The 22,182-nt window shown below is 40.5% G+C and overlaps 1 protein-coding gene across 5 annotated transcripts in view; it reads right to left on the bottom strand.

Annotated features, from left to right (window-relative positions):
• CDC42EP3 (CDC42 effector protein 3) overlaps positions 1-21,648 on the bottom strand; it is a 28,564-nt gene extending 6,916 nt beyond the window's left edge. The window contains exons 1-2 of one of the 5 annotated variants that reach the window (XM_021528109.4): positions 21,367-21,506; positions 11,670-11,766 (exon numbers count right to left, since the gene is read on the bottom strand). The gene's annotated coding sequence lies outside the window, so the exon portion shown is untranslated. Of the gene's footprint in view, positions 1-357; positions 474-11,669; positions 11,767-20,832; positions 21,022-21,366 lie in introns of those variants that run through there. The other 4 variants (XM_085575521.1, XM_021528104.3, XM_021528103.4 and 1 more) reach the window with 4 other exon arrangements.
• Positions 21,649-22,182: the final 534 nt, after the last annotated feature.

Raw genomic sequence — 22,182 nt, 5'->3', positions numbered from 1 at the left:
CCTGACTCTATCGTGCTGTTGATTCATTTCTACATTACCCTGAAAAGACAGAGATGCCATGTGCTAGCTGTGAAGATGTTTGTCCATCCTTCTCTTAAAATTCCCCATACATGCAGACTACATCCATTCATTTACTTCACAGAGGTCATTTATCAGAGAATTGAACCTAAAGTATTCCCTGTTCCAATCCAGGTCCTGATTAATAGAATAAATTATTTTATCTATTCTAGCTGCGGAGAAATAAAATATTAAAAAAGCAAAAAATCACATAGGGATATATTTTTACTTCCCTAGTTATAAAACAGTTTTTTCCACATAAACCAAAGACAGATAGTACACCAGCTGTGAGTTGTCCACCTGAAGAAGGGTTAATTGCCATTAAGTGTAAGCACAGACAGGGACAGGCTGCATACAGTGTCTTTCTCTCCAGGTATCTTCCATTTCTCCAGCACCCTCCTGTTTTTTCCCCCTTCCTAAAATGTAGATTCATAAACAAAGGAAAAACAAGTTCTTGATTTTTAATTATTGACTCCTTTAACTCTTGCCATCCTGCTTAGCAGTCTTTCAAACGTCGTGTAAATCATGTTAACCAAACCAGGGAACACTTTCAACTAATTTTAAACCATTAAAGTATTCATATATTATAGGGAAATTAATGAAGTAATTAATCGATTTAACAGTTTTTATTTTAGCTTGTAAGAAAAAGAAACAAAGGAGAGCAAACCTGATTTGAGGGGAAGAAAAAAACAAGAGGTTTAATTTGAACAACTGGCCTCTGTCTCCAGGTATTATTTTGTTCTTTAGCAGTCTGAGATTACAAATGCCCTTTATAAACCAGAAACCTTCATCCTTGTTAAGGTACTTGAACACTAACTGTTATAAATGAGAATTTATTCAGCCAGATTAAAAATAAAAATCATTTTATTTGCGGTCAAATTCTATCTAGTCAGCCACACGGAAAGGACAGAGCCAAGCCCGGGGTTGACCCTGGGTGTGCAACAAGAAGTCAGCCTCAGCAGAGGTTTTCTCCTATGCCCACACACCTCCATCCTGGCACAAGCGGTTTTTATAGGGAAAATTCCGCCTGAGGCCAAGATTTGAGCAGTTAGTCTTTTCTTCTATTCAGTCTATAGGTTAATAAAATTTTCTTTTTTTGGTGATGAGGAGAAATAATTCAATGTCCTGAGTAGTTGAATTCTTGATGAGAGTTTACGGGAAGGCTGCATTCACATGGATCTGTCTGAGGATTTCCATGATATCCATCTTGGACGATCAGCACTGATGATCGTGATGATTAACACCTGGAGCCCAGACATGGCCCATCTCCCGGCCAAGCCACATCCTTTTACTTGTAAATCAGTTTCTAATATACATCCAGTCTCGCCTGTAAAGGGGGGGGGGGGGGGGGGGGGGGAACTAATACGACGGGCATGATTTAACAAATATCCAATATTACATATTTCATACGAGGAATGGCGCGAATTATATTTATTACACATAACACTAACCAAGCTGTTTCTCAGTCATCCTTTTTGAGCAAATTGAACAGGGGGAATTCCTCATGTGATGTTAGTGACGGGAATAATTTTAAATCTTCTAGTGTCTTTCCCTCTCTCTCTTTTGAACCACCTTGTTGTGGATGATAGATAAATATAATTGCTCATAAATAATACAGCTAGGATGAGAACAGTTCTCCCAGCTAGCCGGATGACACCCCTGCCTTTCGATGAGTCCTGGGGTGAAATGGACTGTTCCATCCCACCCCCCAAAAGATGTATGGTTCACCCCGCACCTCTATCCCTCCCTTGGGACATCAAGTGTCTGTAACCCGATTGGCCATGCCTTATTCCAACCTACCTCGAAGCCCCTTTATAAGGAGGTTTCGAGGGGCCACCTGGTCTCTTGGAACTTCCTCCCCTCTTGGAACTCCCTCCCCTCTCTTGGAGCTTCCCCTCTCCTGGAGCATCCTTCTGTCTCTCCCCTCCCCCACCCTCTCAAGCCCGGCCACGTGCTGTGCCTGGGAGCACGAGGCAGAACCTTCTGCACCCCCAATAAACCTCTTTCCTCAAGAGCAAACTTCAGAGATCTCTGCCTCCATTCATCTACACCGTGCTGGAGCCTGCTATTTTCTACACCACCTCAAATTTTTCAACATTGTTTTCCAAACAGATCATTATTAGTGACAATATTTCAATATAATCCTCCCTAACAACATATACGAAAATAAAAATCACTTCTTTCTTCCCATCACCACTGCCTTATTTATAAACGAGATCATGCTTCTGCTCTTATTGTCATCCGCTTACAACAGGAATTTTACTCTATTTACTTGGTAGAATTGTATTACAAACCATTCAAGAATTCTTGTGCTGGGATAACACAAACAAGTTCTCCAAGCAGAATAAACTATACCGAAAAAAGAATAATTCGTTATTCTTGCCTTTTATTGGTTCAGAGTAGGCATCTTCATTTTATTTCTTTTTAAGATCAATATACAAATATATTAATTTAATCAACAAAATTTGGCAGCACAGCCAGTGGCGGTGCTCATATTATGCTGTTTGTCCAGTAAGAATCTACTCCTGTCCTTAGGGGGAGGAAAACTAAAAATCTTTCCAAATTATCATTCTCCAGCAAATAAACTGGATTTACATTCTATAGGATAAAAAGCAATGCCATACTTCAGAAAGAGAAACATTTTATTTCAATGTGCTCAAGCTGTGAATCTATAAATTAGTTGACCTTTCGCCATCTCCCTCACTTCTTCACCAATATCCACCACCTGCAAATTTGGGCTGCAACAATTTTTTACTTATTTGCAATTTGCTCATAAAAATACTATGCAACCCATACTGTATAGATCTCTGCACTGTATCAATAGAAATACATCCCTCTCTGATGCTGACTTATTTTTGACATGTACTCTGAGATTCTAAATGTTTTTAATACATGCTTTGTTAACACTGTAGAAGACTAACGTTTTAAAAATCTGGTTGTGATGCAATAAGAAAATAAATGCCTTACACAGTCTGTTTTTCCAACTGTTCTTATGACCACTCATTAGAATATTTTAAATAGCTCTTTTTTATCAAGTTTTTTTTTTACCTTTCAACAGGTTTGAATCACAGCTTGCCTTCAGCTTTGCAAAGTTAGCATATTTTCTAGAACAATAAAAACCTTCCTTTTTCTCTCCTCCAGAGACAGGGATTTAATGAGCTCACTGTATTTGTGTTTAGCTTCATGAAGTGAAACAGGTCCCTCTTTACTACCTTCTCCCTAGCTTTGTTGGCTGGTACATTCATACATATGTTCAATACCATATAGTTCATTGGCTTCCAAAAACTGGATGAGCACAAGCCCATGCAGATTTAGGCAGAGGTGAACGTCAGTACAAGGTGCAGCCCATCTCGTTAACTAATGCAACCAGCCACGGTGAGGTTATGTTACGTCAAGCAGACTGCACGCTGAAGCACAGTCACACATCTCCTCCTATAAAGTCACACACCAGATGAGAAAATAGCTGGGTACCATAAACCCATAAGCCACAAGATGGACAGGCTTAAAAACTTGTCCATCGATTCTCTTCAGCCATAGGGAAAAACATGAAATGGGACAAAAAAATAACCCCTACAACCTGAGCCAATGTCCCACCTAAAAGCCTGGCAAACTGCTCTGGTTGAAATCTCAACTGTCCCCTGTGATGTCAGCCAGCACTCAGATCAGTGTATATGGATTAGGAATCCACACTCCACACCCTTTGTGATTCTAAGAAGGTTAGCATAGATGGCTTTCTCTTTTGACACAGAGGGTGTAATTCCCCAGCCAAACTCTGCTCTCAAAGCCGGTTTAAGAAGTTCCCACCTTGGATTCCTCACTCCTCATTGCTGGTTCCTGGTTCTGCACTGCAAGTTCCTTGTACCCTTGGCAGGCAGACGGACCTACAAGTCACACTTCAAACGGGCCACAGCCGCAGTTCTCTCCACTGACTCAGTTTACAGGACAGGCTTAGCAATAGCTGCAGCTGTCCAATGCCAGTGCTTCAAGAGAGTTCAAGCCCAATATAACTTGCTGTCAGAAAGGCATTCTCTCCTTCCCCCCTACTGTGTGCACACACTTGACCCCTTACAGGCCAGTTCAGCACACAACAAGGTGAAAACTAACTAGGGAAGGGGTCTAAAATCACAAAGCTTGGCATGAGACTGCGACTCTCTGCTGTAAAAAAGTCCTTTCAATAGCTAACCTATCTCTTGAGACATCACTCTTAGAAAGCAAGGAGTTGTGGCAGAAGGGTTGGGCAATCCTTAACCATCTCTTCTGCAATGAAAAATGTCCATGGAATTACATCCAGACTTTTATGCACTCCTGATGCAAAATGGTTTTGTAGCTCCACTTGTTTCTGCCTTAGGGTTCCCAAGACTGCTGTCATACTGAAATTAAGTTTTTCTAACTTTATTTAATATATTCATACTATTTTTGTAAAAGACCCTTAGTTTAAAATTTCTGTTATTGATAGCTACTTGCAAAGGCAATCTAAAATATGAGGATCCTGCAAGGTTTCAAGAAAAAAAAAACCCAACCACCAAACCCAAAAACCCCTACCCTGAACACCTGACCTCCAATTCTCAAATATGCTTCATCTCTAAGTCAAATACTCCTTATCATCTCCTTAAAACACACAAGTGACATAGGCATATCACAATCATTAGTTCTATTATTCATTTTTCAGAGTGTTTAAATAAGTATTGACCATCTTTAAGTGGCTGATAAACTAGTTTTAAAACAAACTTGAAAGCCAGAGAGCCCTCTATAAGCAAAGACTAACAAGGAGGTAGAGATATATAGATACAGAAAAATCTAAAGTTGCACAGGACTTATTTTTTTTTTATTACATAGAAGAAGGATGAATCTTGTGCTCTGTTGCAGTTCTGCCTCTGTCAGAGAGTTGAACGGTCATCAAGATGAGAGCAAAGTTGATGGCGTTGGGGTGGATAGAAGAAACGAAACACTTCAATAGATTTTAAAAAATCCTCACTGAATTACTTTTTGGTCCAACTCATGCCCTCTTTAAAAAATGAGGCTGAAATCCCAGAGTAAATAGGGCTTCTAAAATTTTGTTATCTATGTTCAGTTTCAAGTGTATTGTTAGTACAGCTAAAGTAACTGGTTTATCACCCTCACATGACACAAAAGGGAAAACCCAGAAATTACATCTTTATGGTGAGTTTATACTTTACTTCTAATAGAACAATGCCACTATTTGAAGGCACCATTTGAGCAGAGCTAAGAATCTGGAAAAATAAGTGACAACTGGAAGACATGTCATATTCTGGTGCTGCTCTGCAGCCTGTCAGTGACACCTGCAACATGCCCCAGCTGAGAGGGATGCACCACGCTGGACAGCAGCACAGGAGTCCCCACTTCCTCCCAAGACCTGTGGTTCTCATACCTTTAGTTGCTCGTACTCAACTGATCAGACTTCTTTTTTTCTGGAATATATCAAGATGTATCAGGGTGAATTCACTCTTTGTGCCAATAGTTGTATTTCACATACTGTTCTTAAAACCTGTCAGAGCAAATTAGTCCAATTTGAAAGAAATTAATATACTCAGCACTTGTAAAGAGGTGTGCTGTCTGAATATTCAGAATGCACAGTGGCAATTCGGTGCTAAAGCTAGTTTACTGATTAGCAGCTGATATTTCTTTCAAACTCTAAATCCCATGTATTTAATTAAACTGTCCAAAATATTTTTGTCTCAAATCCCACTAAAGCCACCTTCTCAACACTCAGGGTTTACATCAGCCAGCACTCAGCACCTATCTTCTCATTATTGTAGCCATATTTCAAAAGATAAGTACAGATCTAAGACAAAGCTTAAGCCAAATGGTGAATGAAATGACAGCCCTTGTATAGACCAGACCTTGAGCTTGCATGTGCAGGCAACACAAGAGGATAAGTAAAAGGATCAGGGAAGCATGTTGTATCCAGTGAAGCCAAGCAGACCCAGTGTACTGCAAGTCAAGTCCTGTCTTTGCAAACTTCTGGAAAAGCATTTTGCAGACATTCGTTTTCTCTCAGCTCTCTGCAGGGGCTCCCGCTTAGAGCTTTGCCTTGAGACTACAAGAGAACATAAATCTCTCTGTTCAAAGGTCAATATTTCAAAATGCTCCAAAATGGAAATTTTGTTTTCAAAAGTAGTGTCAATGGAAGGCATATTGGCGACAAAAAGAAAACTTCTAGTAGGCAGTCACATTAGGGTAATGTAATCATGACTCATGCTCCTCACCCATTTCCTGACTAGGGCTGTGCATGATCAAAAGAAAGCCAGCCACAGCAATGCTGCCGCTCGTTAATGTTAGCTGGCCTGAAAGGATTACAAACTACCAGAAAACAAATTCATTGCAGAGCATCCTATTTAAAGCTTGACATAAATCGACACTGACAAACACAATGGCATAACACCAACCAAAACAACTTGCCTCGCAATCAACTTGCGAGAAACAAGTTACAACTTTTATGATTTCTCCTACCCGAAACAACCCTCTCACACGCCTTTAAAACACTGTAAATCCTTGGGAGGATGCCTAGCGAGAGGGAGGGGAATGTCTAGTTGCTAGTTAGTATCTAAAGAAACCTTTTGGAGCGGATCACACTGAACTCTGCCGTAAAACAACTATCACCTCCCCAAAACAGGCTGTAAAATAACACACAAATGGGACAAAGCACGAATTGGGGTTAAGTGTCTCCCATCTTACAAGAAAAGCACTGCATGAGGCAATTTCTGTCTCAGTGTTCTGTCCTCTTGATCATCCCTGATCAACAGGAGTGAAGCGTGTGCTTAATCATGCAAATTGCTGTTAATTTGTATAAAGACTTCTTCAGCAGAAAACAGATTTCAGATCCTTGTTGGGACCTCAGTCACATTTAATTTGTTCCAAAACCCACATTAATGAAAACCCCTAAATTAATCAGATATTTCAGCAGAAACTAGGCTAGACATTAGGTAACAGATACCAACACTCAGCTGCACCTCTCTGCAGCCCTCACAGGCCAGATAGAATCATAGAATCATTCAGGTTGGAAAAGATCTTTAAGATCATCAAGTCAACGAGACAACTCCTTTCCCTTCCTCCTACCGAAGAAGCAGAGCTGGGAGCCTACATTTGCAGGTCACTTTCACTCCTTTACAAATGCCAAGTAAGTGCTAAACATGCTCCTCAGCACCAGTTACTGTGTTCCTTATGGTACTTCCAACAAGGGAGATCAAACGGGAGAGAGATTCTGAAGTTGACCACTACACACGTAATCCATTGTCAAAACCACTGTCCATAGATTTAAGAATGATCAACAGTGGCACTCCACTCTCAGGATACTGAAGAGACCTATACCAGGTCTGACAGCCAAATTCAACCCAAATTTAGCAACTGTCTTTTTAGTAATGCCTCGCTCACCGTTTAGTAATCTCAACCTTTTGCCCCTCACATTAAACAGAGTACTGGGGCACTGACAGGTGGGAGAAGCAAAGTGTTACACAAGGCAAAAGTCATGTTTAGGTCTGACTAAGCCAATACCAGCTAAGCGTACTGAGCCTATACTTTATCGAGGCTGCAGTAATTATTTCAGAGTTGAGAGAAGCTGGTTCTGAAACAGAGCACACACACATATACCAAGGTTTTATATTGCATTGTGACACTTACTGCTGGACTGTTAAAGCTCTGTTCATCTTGTTCATACTTCAGCAGCACAGAAATGAGGTGTAGCAACCCCTTTGGGCATGGTAGCACCTCGGTATTGACCAAGAATGAGCTGTTACCACATGCTGCAAGTCCTTCATGTACCAATTCATATAACTGGTATGGAAAGGAGTGGTGTGTAGGCAGAAAAATAAAAGAACATGATTCTGGGACCTGCTTTCCCATGTAAAGGGCATATTTATTTACTTAATCCTCTAATAAGTATGTAAGATGAAATGCTACCTTTACTGCAGGCTATTTAAAGCAAATTTCTAATGGTTTTTGCAAGCTCCAGGGAGTCAAAATTCAAGCCATGGGAGGAGCACTATGTTGCTGAGTGTGGTTTACCATCTTTCAAAAATTTCAGAAAAGATGACATGTTTAGAGTCCAAGGCACACAGCTACAGTGCTGAAAAAAACTTCTGCTGGTGGAGAAGGGAAATCAAGCAAAATAAAACACAACAACAACAAAAGAAACAACACCAACTTAGAAAACAAAAACAATGTAAAGATGGTCAGAAACCAAGCCACCTAAGTAACTGAACAGGTATTCCTGATTTTCTTACTGTAGGCAAAGGAACAGAAACTGAGGTCAATTTCCTTGTCCTGAGAGCAAATCCAAATCATATCCAGCCAAAAAACCCCACAACATATAATACTCTAACAATGCATTAGGATTGCATTAATTTAAGGCACAGTGTGGGCCTCTCCTCTTGTCCATATGGTTCTTTTAACAGAGATAGCATCTCTGGAAACACAGGCAAGAAACAAACTATAACTCCCTGAATTACACAACAGCAGAGACCATATGCTCAAGAAGTTTAAGAGGGAACTTGCATCCAAGTAGGGCATCAACATCTCAATGTTGCTGCTTCAGTACTGGACCAGAAAAAAATATTGTATAATGTAGGGACTCTGTGGGAAGGAAGAGAAATACCATAACCAAAAGACTCTGAAACACAGTCCCAGCAAAAGACATGTACAGCAACTTTTAAAGGGAAAGTACCAGCCAAGTGGCATTCCTTCTTTCCCTCTGCACATGCCTGCTAACCTGGATGCACCAGAGGTATGCTCCTTCTGGCTGCAGAAGTAGTGGGCAGCATACCCAAGCTTCTTCCTTGGAGCCCAAGGAAATCCTTACTGGAGGAAAGTATTAAATAGTTCACCAACAGGTACTAAGACCAATGTACAAAGTAGTTCAGCAACACCCCTATTGCTATAGTCATAGGCTTTCTAAGTTAAACCTTGAGTAAAATGGGATTTTGTTGTTGTTTTGTTTGTTCCCTCAGAACACAGGACTAAATAGGGTTTATCCTACAATAATTCATATTAAATATACATCTTCTTAAACAAAAATCCAGCCATGGATACTGCTGTTAAACTTTTGCTATTCCTGGAAAGACTATAATCCATTCACTTGAGAGGACAAAAACGGGAAGAGACAATATAGCATGGGAAAAGGAAAAAGGTACAAACAATGAAAAAAAAAAAATCTGCACCTAGTCAGTAAACTAAAACTCTCTAAGTACAACACATTAGCAGCCTGAAGGAAAATAGTTAACTTTCTATAGTCACCAGCTTCCCAGATTAATGGCCCTGTTTGAGTTCACACCTCCCAAAGTGAGTGTTTCAAACTGAAACAAGACAGGAAAAGCAAGGGACTGAAAGAGCATTACATCTTAAAGCAAATTCTCAACTTCAAAAACAAAAACTTCTGAATACCACAAAAATCCAGAGACTCTTCATCTGACTTGAATTTGGACTATTACCTTCCCAGTGACTTATGATCCAACAGATAAACTGAGTGCTGTTTTAGAAATTGATTAAGGCTAATAAATAATAAAACTCCCTTAATGCCTCTTGCTAGTTACCTTCCTTATGCAGAAGATATAGAAAATTTTTTCACTTGTATCAGACACTAAAATATTCTTCTTGAGCTTTCCACTGAACTTCTGTAATCTCCTATGTACCCAGAAATAGCCATTTTCTCCTGGGTCAAACACTTTGCTAATAGCTTTAAAAACAACTAAGATAACTATTGAGTCACTAGTTTACATCTTTTCTCTTTCAACAGTAATTGAATCAGTGTAAGTATTGGAGGCTGTACTGCAAAAACCAGATCAGAATCAAAACTCCTACTTTACTAAGTAGATTACAAGGTACAAAACTGGTACATCAGCAATGGAAGGACAACTTGCTATTGCAAGCTTTTCTTTCAGCTCAGTGCATCCACTGAAAACCAGAAATATTCTTTTTTTATGCTGTCATGGGATCTCAGATCAATTATGAACTCTTCCACAGCAGCCTAACATGCCTGATTTCATAGGAGTTGCTCTCCATTTGCAGGCCCTAAAGGCAGTACCACTCCTAAGTCAGACAAATGATACACAGAAAAGTTGTAACTTTTTTCTTATGGGCACGTGGAGTTGTGTGAATTTTCTGCTCAACAGGACTTGCAGCCTGCATTACCAATGAGTGTTCTTTAAACTCTGCCTTCAACTGATCCATTTCAGTTCGAGAACTACCCTAAGATGATTTGCACTGGAAAACTTAGAATCAAGGGGTAGATAATGAAATTGAGGGGTAGATAAGAGTAACCTTGATCAACTATGTCCTGATTTCAGCTGGGATAGAATTAATTTTTATCCTGGTAGTTGGTACAGTGTTGTGTTGTATTTCAGGTTTAGCGTGAGAATAGTATTGATAACACATTGATATTTTAGATGTTACTAAGCAGTGTTTATACAGAGTCATTGGCTTTTCAGTTTGTCACCCCACCCCAGCAGTGAGTAGGCTGGGCAGAAGCTTCAAGGTGACATGGCCAGGACACGTGACCCCCACTGTCCAAAGGGATGTCCCATAGCATATGGTATCATGGTCTATATACAAACGAGGAGGAAAGGTGGCCATGGGCCACCACTCAGGAATTGGTTGGGCATTGGTCAGCAGGTGGTGAGCAATTACACTGTGCATGCCTTGTTTTGTAAATTAGAATTTACAAAATATTTTATGATTACCCCTTCATCTTCTGTCCCATTCAGCTGTCTTTATCTCAATCTATGAATTTTACCTTTTCCCCCACCTCCATTCTCTCCATATCCCACTGGGTGAGGAAGGAGTGAGCAAGCAGCTGTATGGTGTTCAGTGACCTGTCAGGTTCAACCACCTCAAGCTGGTATCTGAACACTAGCAAGCCACTTGAATTTTAACAGCAGCCCAAGTCATGTACTCAAGATTAAAATGGAAGACTAAATGACAAAGGCCACAGTTTCAGGAAGGAAGGTTGTGCTCAGAAACAGAAGCAAGAGGTCAGAAGAGTTAACTAGGCTGAACCTCATCCTCTTCATCCTCTTGCATTCTAGTCATAAGGAGGTAGTGCAATTCCCTGCTGCATGAGAGGGAAGAAGAGGTCCAATAATTCTGTATTTGGCCATCATCATGTCCAGTTCCTGTAGGCACAATTCCAAGAGGACATCACAAAACAAAGTTCCAGCAGAGCCACAAGGGTGATATTATCACTTACATTTTATAGAAGCATAGAAACATTAAGGTTGGAAAAGACTTCTAAGATTATGAAGTCCAACTGCCTAGCTTCAGTTTGCTAGACTGAAGCTAGTCAAAGCAAGTACAAAGCAAAACAGACATTTTTGGAACAGCAAGAACAATTTACACAGGCTTAAGGTAGATTTCTCTGTTATTTCAATCTTTGTTATATCTTTGGTTTTTTTAGGAAAATACTATTATCTAATTTGAACAATTCTGGCAGAGCCAGGAGTCATACAGACACAAAACTCGGTAACAATTCAGGAAAGGCCTACAACTTGTCATAAGACAAGTTCCCAGTGATCTGACTTTTATCATTCAGGATATGAACAGTATTTTCCCCTAAATTCATGACATTTCTCTTAAGAATTAAGTATTTGGAAAAGTATTTTTACCTCAGTGAAGCCACACTCCAGTTTTAGAGGCTTTTTGTCCACAGATTGTGTTTCTTTGGACATCAAGATGATTATGAGGGTTGAAAGGACAGATCTCCTGTAAATTAGCGAAACGGACCTCTCATCAAAACAGATGTTTACAAAATTCTCATCTTTCAGCACAAAATAGAAAAAAAAAAAAAAAGAAGTAGATCTCTGTGTTGGACACTACTTCAAATCCTACATGGAGAACCAAATAAATTTTGTCCTCTCAAATCACCATTAACAGTTTGAAATCTGGAAGCTTTAAAAGCTGTTCCTCCTTGAACACTCTGCAAGAAGGGCACCCATTTCACAGCAACTTAGCCTCTTCAAAGAAAACAAGAAAAACCTCAAAGTCTTAAACTACAACTGTCCAAAAAGGATATCTAAGAATCCATGACCAAGTGGAATCCATGTCCATCTACAGATATTCAGTTTTGAAGAAAAGCACAATTGAAAAAAATTATATGTGATATATGTGCCTTCATTCACTTTCATTAAAAAAAAAAAAAAAAACACACACAGTTCTTTAATTTGAAAATACAATTGTAACTTCTTTTCAAGTCATATCTCCTATGCATTGTTACTACTGCAAAACTTGACTTTGGGACCATATTTGTACTTTCAGGATACTTATCCCAAAACTACAAACTTTGAAATTTGGAAAGCCCAGTAACTACCACCAGTTACCTCAGCAGATGGATTGAAAGAACACACTGAATCAGAGCACCTGAAAAATCATCTGGTACTATTCCAGTCATGGATCTTGTATGTACACACAGACAGCTGCTCCTACTTCTGCAGATACCACTTTTATTACAGAAAAAATGCACACAATTTCTCAGATGATGCCTTTTTAACACATACACCTACACTTCAGCTGTCTTGAAAGCTTCCATTTTAAGGCTTATTTTCAGAGTTGTTTATCAATATCTGACACTGCCATTCAAAATTTTCTATCCTCTTCTGCAGCCATCTGTATGTGTTTGTTTATTGGGAGGACTAGAAGGAGGTGGGAGAATTTTAACCAAAGTTTTTAAACTGTTTCTCTAATGAGATAAAACAAAATTATCTAATTCTATTACCCAGCTGTACCATAATGTCCTTTACTCCTACTGATACACAAACCATCAAAATCCTCAATACTGCTAACAGGCTCTGGCACTTCTGTACTTTTAAATGTGTCTTTTCCTGTCATTCTAAATTACTGGGATAGGCAATGTCAAGGTGTTAAAGGTGTATAATTTTTTATAAGATTCAGTAGCTTTATAGTCTAATACCTAGAATCAGATAACCATCAACCCAGATCAGTGATGGAACCTCTGCATATGAAGCAGGCATGTGGAACCAGGAGATGGAGGACACTGGATGTGGGGAAGGGATTAAAGTTTATTCACAGATGCAAGGAATAAAGACATTTATGCAGGCTTGATGCAGGAAAATCGGCTGGAATTTAGCAACAAGAGTAATTTGTATGTTTAGATTGCTCATTTGGCTTCTTTCCTGGCCGATTTTTCAGCTATATGCAGATTATATACTTGTATTTTCAGAGACTACTTGGATACACTTAAAGATTTATACTTGAATGGATACACTGTTCATACCAAAGGCAATGTCAAAAAGTTTCCAACTTCTCTGCTGTTGCTTCATTAGATAACAATTCTGTTATTTCCCCTATACAGCTGTCAGAGCATCTCCCAGTAATCAAAATGTTACACCATGCCACAAAATACCTTATTTACAATTTTTAGCTCTCTGCCAAGGTAGAGGCATGGTTGTACTCTCAAGGCAAAATAACTCCTGCAACTAACAGTGAAATTAATTCTCAGACAAAAATGTGAAAACTGTCCACAGCATAAATTACATGATTGTTCAAATTATTTAGGAACTCCTACAGATTAATAATCTTCTCAGACTCTTGCTATTGTAACTTTTTTTCTTTGGGACCAGAAGTATGCATTTTTAAGAGAGTTGTACAGTCCACTGCTATCAAATGGATTGCTTCGTTGTCCTTGCTGTTGACCTCAGGGGATCTTATCTGAAAGACTCCAGAGGCTGAGATGGGTATTCATACTGCCTGAAGATACACAAAGAGAAAACCAGAAGAAATACAGCCTCTCTTTCCACTAAAATCATAGCAAGCAAGTGGGGAGGAACATGTGAAACAGAGCAGCAGCCACACAAATTACTGATCTGCTCAGTCCACTATCTTTGTTCCTAACAACAGATTTGCTATTCCTTCTTGAGGACTTCTGTGTGCCACTGATTATTTTGCATGTTACTAATAAGAAACAAGTTAAGCAAAAATTATAACAGTAATAAGCAATATTTTCATTTAAGTCTTTCATCAATCTGACTAGATGCTACCCCTGCCTTCTAGGCAGGATGACCAAACTGAGCAGTGAATTACTACAAGTTTGTATTACTGCAGCATCACACCCCTAATCACAAATCAGGTATCTAGGATATTAAGAATTACGCACACATAAAATGAGAGCTTTTAAATCTCACAGAAGACAGTTCTTCAGCTGTTGTGTCTTTTGGGGCAAGGAATACCAACAGAATTGTAGCTGCTGTGAACATCACCTTCCTCCTCTTTCACCTTTCCACTCCAACTCTTTGGACTAAAGTAAAGTATAATCCTGTATGCCATATATACAGCCTATGCATGGACATGCTACTCCATTCTTCACTTCTGTATTCCCATTGGTTTTCAAACAATCAAACAGAAGAGACCCCCAGATGGATTACATCTTACCCTCTTACAAACCATGGTTATTATTTGGTTATTATTCTAAGGTCACCTGCTACAGGAGCAATGAGCAAGCAAAGAAACAGCCTAAACTTGTTCAAGAGCAGTAATCTATGGTATCTGGAGCAGAAACACGTGAGCTGCATCTGACATGCAGGACAATAGCACTACTCCTTCCCTGTCCCTCTTTCACTCACAATGTAGTTCTCCTAGTGTTCAAGCATTCCTTAAATTGGGCTAACCCTTAACATTATTTGTAGGAGCAATGTATCCTTAAAAGGGAAATGCCAAAGACTACACAGCCACAAACTGTCCTCCAGATGAATAGAGACAAATCATGGAGAAGCTAAAGTGCCTTTGCAAGGACCACAGTGCTGAGGAGAAATGGCATGGCTGGCCTTTACATGTCATTACAAAAGGCAGAGCCTGCACCTTCTTTTCTCTTCACCCTCACTGTGGAATGTGCAACTTCCAGTTTCCAGGATGTTTTTGTTTTCATTCTTTGTGGTTACAGAAACATTTACTCTCAAAGAACTAATAAGTCACATTAATGCTTCAAATGACATAGACCTCATACAATTTCAAATGATTAGGCTATCATTTAAAAACTGAAGATGAGAATACTGATCTAACTATCCTCTGGAAAGAAATTTTAATGAAACTGAAATGATGCTTTAGTTCCCAAAAGACAGTTTAGCAAATAACCAAGAAATAAATTAAAAAAAATAATATTGATGGCCATTCCCCTGTAGAATTTCATTAAAAGCAGTGGCAAGAGTGCCTTAAAAAGATCCTGTCACAATGAGAACAAGCTATTTATGGTGTGCATCTTCAGACACAGCAAAGGGGAAAGTGAAAACAAACCAAAACATTCACCAGAACTTCAACACATCTTGGACTAATCTGTCCTTCAGTTTCAGATCTAACTTACCCAATCTCATCTCACAAATAAACAGAATTTAACTAAATCAAAATATGCACTGAACCATATTAACTGTGGTGAAAAAGTAAAGTTAGAAATTTCTAAAAAATATGTAGTCCTCATGAAAAAGATGTATGTAAGCATACACAATTCAGGCTTTACTTAGGTAGGACAGGAAATACACATAAGAAAGAATAAAGAATGCAACTTATGTCTGATCAAAATATCTTGATGGATAAAATTTAAAAGGTTAGGTTTAGGAAGTATTAGAACAAAGAACATTTTTTTAACTGTTCTGGCATCATAAAGGATTTTTAAGGCTTAAAATTACTGAAGTATTCAATTTTTGGTAGAATTAAAAAGCTTTCTGAATGAGAAGAGTCTATAAGTGCTATCATATATTTCTTGGAAATATAAAGGAAACATGAGAAAAATAAAAAAGTGCAAGAATGTACATATGGAGCAATAGTCCCCAGCAACACCAGCATTATATTCCTGTACATCACTTGGTACTAGTGCATCGCTCAAGTACTAAAAAAAATACCCCCACAAAAAAACCTGTCTACTACACAGGAACTGACCTATTCACATAGTTTGAGAACACTACCTTCCTATAAGGAGCTTAAGGAACTTTATTCAAAGAGGAGAAACAGAGCAAATATTTATCAAAGCAATAAGATCTATTAGCCTCTTCTTCTTTAAGATTTATTATTCATACTCTTACAGGGATTAGGATTTCTCCTGGTGAAGATGGTGACTGGGAGCTGTGGTAGCTAAGGAGCTGGTTTCACAACCTTTTTGCACAAAGGCTTCAGAGATGCTGACTGTGGTAGCATCAAAGCACCTTTGATCTTCCTTGCAGAGTATCACTGAAAATTATAAACCCCATAATTAGAAATATCATATGTAGAGCACTAAGGCTACAAACTCAAAGAACACAAAGTTAGAAAATCCCAAGTTGACATTATTTGAGGAATCATTATTTGATTCCTTCATCATCTGCACCACCCAGAACGACTATGACAGAGCAGGGGCTTCAGCTTTAGCCCAGAATTTCTAGCAGATCCTCTTTTTGCTCACATAATTCACCCTACATACTACATAAGGCAAGGGGGCTATGAAAAATAGCATGACCTTAATGCACTTATATATGTATCACCATGTTCTACAGGCTTTTGCCAACTTATGGATATTTGCTTTTGCCAGAACAGGCTTTACAGTTTTAGGTTTGCCTGACTTGAATGTTATACTACATACATTTCTTAGCAGCGGAGAAAAAAAAGGAAATTTCAGACTAACAGTTTGCTTTTATTTACTATTTTTATTCTAGTGCCTAATATTGATAAAGAAAAGAATCCCACATTTGGCATGAAGACTCAACACCTGTTTCCTTTGTTTAAGGCACAACACAAATCCTCAGATATATATGAAGCTTCTGCAGCAAAATAGCAAGAAATGGACTTGAAACACCTGGTATTTCAAAGGGATGGAAAAAAATACACCAAGCCCTACATTTTATCTTCCAAGCAAAGATATGAAGTAGTATTTATTTTTAGAAAGTTCCTACAGATGACTGAAAAAAAAATAATTGCCATGTAAATGCACCTAAGCAAGCTTGCAGACCTGATTAAGCAAGTCATACCTAGTCTCAGCTTGTCATCAGCTCTTGTATCTCTACAGAAGGTCAGCTGCTGTTTACATGTAATCACAGAAAAGTTCACTTAGGTCGTTCAGAATGGGACCCAGCACAAAACCTCAACAGTATCAGTCCATTTAATTTCTAATTTCTTATCTAATATGTTCCCCGTTGACCTTTATGATAGAAATCAAAGCAGTGTATCATATTTGGTGAGCTTTTCTCTATTATTCCGTGCAAGTAAAAACAGCATGAACACAACATTTACATAGTTAAGTTGTATGTTGTTGCTATACCACACATAGTGGGGGATGAAAGCCTTAATGTGGCTCCCTGACATTCATGAGACACTAGGTCATCAAGTTTTAAGAGTATTGCAACACTGCTAATTTCAAAGATAAGAATAACTGTAATTCAAATTACTTGTACTAAATATACATTTCAGTAAAATGGTCTTGAATTAAAAGCTACTAAGATCATGGTGATACAATTTAGTATGAACATTCAAAAACGACTCTCACATTTTCAGAGTTTTAGGCACTAAAAGTGCTACTTGGCTGTAGGCTCAGCCTGTAAATGGCCTGCAAATGGCTTACCTTTCCTCTTTAAAAAACAAAAGCACAGCACAAAAAGGAGTAAAATACATTCAGTCAGTTCACTAGCCTCTCAAAAGAAAAATCTCACAATTAGAAAGATTATTGGCTAACTGACTAACAATGCTCTTGTAGACTTGACTAGTGGTAAAACCATAAGGCAAGTATTTGTTTCTATACTTGAGTATTTATTCCACAAATAACAATGAAACTAAATAAAGGTATAAATACATCTTGCCACCCTGGCCAACTCTGTCCTCTTGTAATCATCCCATTTTACCTTGGCAGTGTGCTTCCTGAGGCTTTACTGGGTCTTGATTTAACCCTTGAACTATGAGGAAATTAGTCTTGTCAGCCAGTTCCAGCTGCTCCCATCAGACTCACCTTTCTGGCAGTCACCATACTGGATCAACACCATTGCTCAATAACACTAGGAATGTCAATTACGAGTGTAAATATTGGAAAATATTGTAAGTAATGCTTATCTGCATGAATGTGTCAACCAGAAATCTTTCTTATTTTAACACAGCACTAGAAGTGTGTCTTTTCTTCAGAATGAGCTTTACTTGAGCTAATGAGTAGCTGCACCTTATTCTGCCGTCCTGCTTCACACAGGATGTACTGAACTCGGCAGAAGAGCCAGGACTCTGCTCTCACTGCTGCACCCAGACACATCCCCTAGCACCCCCGAGGCGCTTTCACTGCCTACTAACCCGTCTGCTTCTTAGTGAGAGGAAATCATTTAAAAACAGTCCTCTACCCAACAGCCGAACACAATTCTTCCAACATCCTCGTTTAAGTTCAGACTTCAGGTTATTAGGGAAATTCACCTTGCTATCACACAAGCAAACATCTTTAGCCAACTGCCTTCCCTGTAAGCACTGTACTCCTGGAGATACTTCGGCTTTTAGGTACAGACCACCCAATTAGTTCAGTTTTACCACTGGAGGAAGGAGAGTTCTCCATGAGATGGTTCAGATCTTGAGAAAATATATTTACTCTGATGTGATCATAAGAGGGAAAAAAAAAAAGAAAAAGTGATTGTTTTACTATTTTGTTTCCAAAAAGTAAAATTTGCATGCAGGAAAGTGAAAGCCTGTAGTGGTTTACACATCATTATGAAAGGCCAAACAGGCATCAGGTGACACAGCAATTCTGTTAACTAGGGTGAGGAAGAGGAGGAAGAATTGGTCAGAGAGCATTGCTGAGTGCCTGAGACACGCACAGTCTCACAGGCAAGAAGTAAAGGAGAACCTGACAACAAATTCTGCATGACAGAAAGAAATTATTTTAAATGCAAGTTCCTTTTTCTTCCCCAAACTATTTGTTAAAACTTGGGCAGAGGACCAGAATTTCTTCTAGAAGAAGCCATCTAGGTCAGAAGACTATAAAACAAAGCAACCTCCCTAATTATGAAAAGCTGAGAGCAAAGCATGTTCTGCAATGAACCATGGCTTTTGTTGGTTACAGTAAAGCTGATACAAGTGGTTTGGAACAGTTTTAGATGCCTCTTTCAAGTCAATGTGACATCTAACCACAGCAGTCAAATAGGGATGGTGCAGACCCACGCTGCCGCTGCCTCAGGGAAAGAGTGGCTCTGGGCTGCCTCTTAGGTGATATCTCTTTTCTAAAATTCATCCAGGCCACCTCCTGGTGATTCAGGTTGGCTTTACGAATCATAGAAGAGGGGCAGAGGCAGTTTTGCAGCCTGGTTTTTACTTCTGTGGATGTACAAGGTGCTCCCTAAACAACAGTAACTGTGATTACCTTTCATCTAAGGAGAAGATAAACCCTATTGTTTCCTTCCCAGATACAGCTGGCTTATGCTGAGGCCAGGAAAAATCATTCCCTTCAGTACTATCGTACCGACCAAAGAACCTGCTCAGTTCCTTTCTTTTGCATGCTCTAATGGAAAACAAATGTTCAAAGCATGGAGTGCCTCGAACATAGGAGTTTTCTCTTGCTTTTCCGAATGTTTCTGCTGAAAGACTATTTGTAACATACTGCAGATTGTAAGTACATCTTACTGCTAATGCTAAAAAACGCTGAAGCCTTTCAGTACAAGACACTTTAAAAATAAATCCTTGCAACAGTAATCACTTGCTGATACTTGCTTTTATGTTTAGCCAGCTGCCAAGATGCCACATCTGTCACTTCTTGCTTCCAGAAATGAGCTTTCCTTTTTTGTAGGGAACGAGAAAATTCTGGTTCTAGAATTGCGCTATCATGATGCCTTTTTTGGTATCTCTGTCATTCCTCTAAACATCTGAGCCGTGGAACATGGATTACAAGATTTCTAGTAGCGTGTATCTAAAGAATTTTTCAGCTTAAGATTTTCACACCTTAAACCTTATGATTTTTTTCATCTACATTTTCCTGAACAATGTTACATCCTTACAACCTATATATAACTGAAATTAATGGTCTATGCACGAGTCCTTGCCTCTCCTCCCAGATATTTTTCACAGGAAATTAAGAGTTCAGGATCGTACTTGTTACATTAAATATTTCATAATAAGCCTTCTTCCTCCTATGTTTAAAACATAGCAACAATCTACAGTGACGCAAGTCCTAAATTAATTGCTTACTCTATTTTGGTCTCTTATAAATTTCAACTGAAAATAAATCAAGTCCTTTCTATTATCTACAGCCCGCATTTCTTCATCAGCAGCCCAACTCAAATTCTCAAATTTGAGTTCCCGACTTGAACTCTTAGCTCGACAGCCAGCATCACACCGGGTACTGACTTGCCCCCAGTCCAGCCCCAGCCAGGCAGGGAGCAGCGCACTCAGTGCACGGTTATTCTTAGCCCCACGCAGGAAGGCGCGGCGCAAGGCGACACACCGCACAAAAAGGAGCGCAGCCTGTTTCGGGGGGGATGTAGGCTGGGTATGCCTTCTGCCTCCAAGGCAAGGGCATAAAATCAGGTATGCCAAAACACACTGTGATGGAAATTTAAACCGATACAGAGACGAACTGCAGCTCGGAATTTCAGTAATGTATTACTGTATTACACCCCGAGTCGTTCTAAGCGATAGCTCGGAAACCTCCCGAGCAGCCAAACAAAATCATTCATGGGTACTCTCTATGGCTATCCTGAAATGCGTACCCTCCCTCCCAGCCCCCCGAGCGGCCGCGCTGCGGCCCCGCCGCCGCTCCGCAGGTCAGCAGGGGCAGTGCCGCAGCCCGGCGGTGGCGGCCCTCCCGCTCCGCGCCCCACTCCCCGCTCCCCCACTTACGGCGCTGCCGCTGTTCCCGCGCCGCTCCTCCCTCCCGAGCTATCTCCCTCCCGCCGGTGCGGAGCCGAGAGGGCAGCGGGGCCGCCCCTCCGCGACTCGGGCCGAGCGCGGCGGCACCTGTGAGCTTCTGTCAGTGCGCGGGCGGCGGCGCTCCGGGTGCCGGGGGCGCGGCGCGGGGCCGCGGGCGGCGAGCGGCTGCCGCGGGGAGGCGGCGCTGCCGGCGGCGCTGCGGACGGGGAGGGCGGGCTGCAGAGAAATCCTGGCACCGCGGAGCACCGGCGGGAAGCGGGCAGGGAGGCCGGGAACAACCACAATAACAATAAAGGGCTCCTCCCCACCTTTTTTTTTTTTTTTTTTTTTTTAGCTATTTTGCGGGGGTGGGGGCGTTGCGGGCAGACCGGGAGGCCCTCTGTACACCCTGATAGGGTCCCGGTGAAGCCCTCGGGTGAGCAACCCCCTGTCCCCCGAGCACGGTCAGCTCCGAGGTGTGCTTTAAAGCTAATAATTTTTCACCCAAACCCTCTCTCCCCTCACCTCTTCGGCGCCCCGATCCGTCAGGGGTGAGGCTCAGCCCTCTCTCCGCCCGCTGTGCTCATTCATCCCGTCTGTCCTCCATTATTTACGCGTTGTTAAGGAGCGCTCGGGCTTTCAGGACTCGGCGGTCTGCGATTTGCAGGTAACCGGCAAATACTGCGAGAGCCGGCGAGGCGCAGGGGCGGCTCCTCCCGCCCAGCGGCGGGCCGGAGCGGGGCAGCGGCGCTGAGTTGCTGCGCGGGGCGCGGACCATTCAGCGACGGCCCAGAGCCCTTTAATGACAGACTTAAGGGCACCTGCCCGTCTCTTTTATACAAGTGAAACTGCCTTGCCCAAAACGGGAAAGAGCTTAAAATAGCTGTTGGGAGTCCAGCAGATTACTGACTAGGAAGCCCATAAATACTGCGCTGATGTTAATTTTTTTACAAGTTCTCTGGTTAATCCAGATAGAGACCCCGGCACTGGTCCACCTCTCGCAGTGACATCCTCCCAAAGGTTTCTGTTGGCGGGTACCTGGACTCAACACTGTGCCTGACAGTTTTACCAAAAGGTCATTTTTCAAAATGTTACTTTTGGCACTGCCATACAAGCACTGCATGTGCCCTTACTGAAATATTAAGTGTGGTATATACCTTACCCAGGCTAAGGTATTTTTCTAAATATTTGCATAATTTTCATTACATATAGTGTTTTAAAATCAGCATAAACAGTGGATGCATTGTATGTAAACGTGTATACTTAGTTTAAAATATGTTTACATACCCACATCTGGATGAGAGAATTTTCCCATTTGCTGTCTTTTCATTGGAGCACTCT

The sequence above is a fragment of the Lonchura striata genome, chromosome 3, assembly GCF_050655825.1.
Source record: "Lonchura striata isolate lonStrDom1 chromosome 3, ASM5065582v1, whole genome shotgun sequence".
In the NCBI taxonomy this organism is placed as follows: domain Eukaryota; kingdom Metazoa; phylum Chordata; class Aves; order Passeriformes; family Estrildidae; genus Lonchura; species Lonchura striata.
The sequence above is the reverse complement of the archived record's forward strand: the minus strand, read 5'-3'. Positions and strand labels throughout refer to the sequence as shown.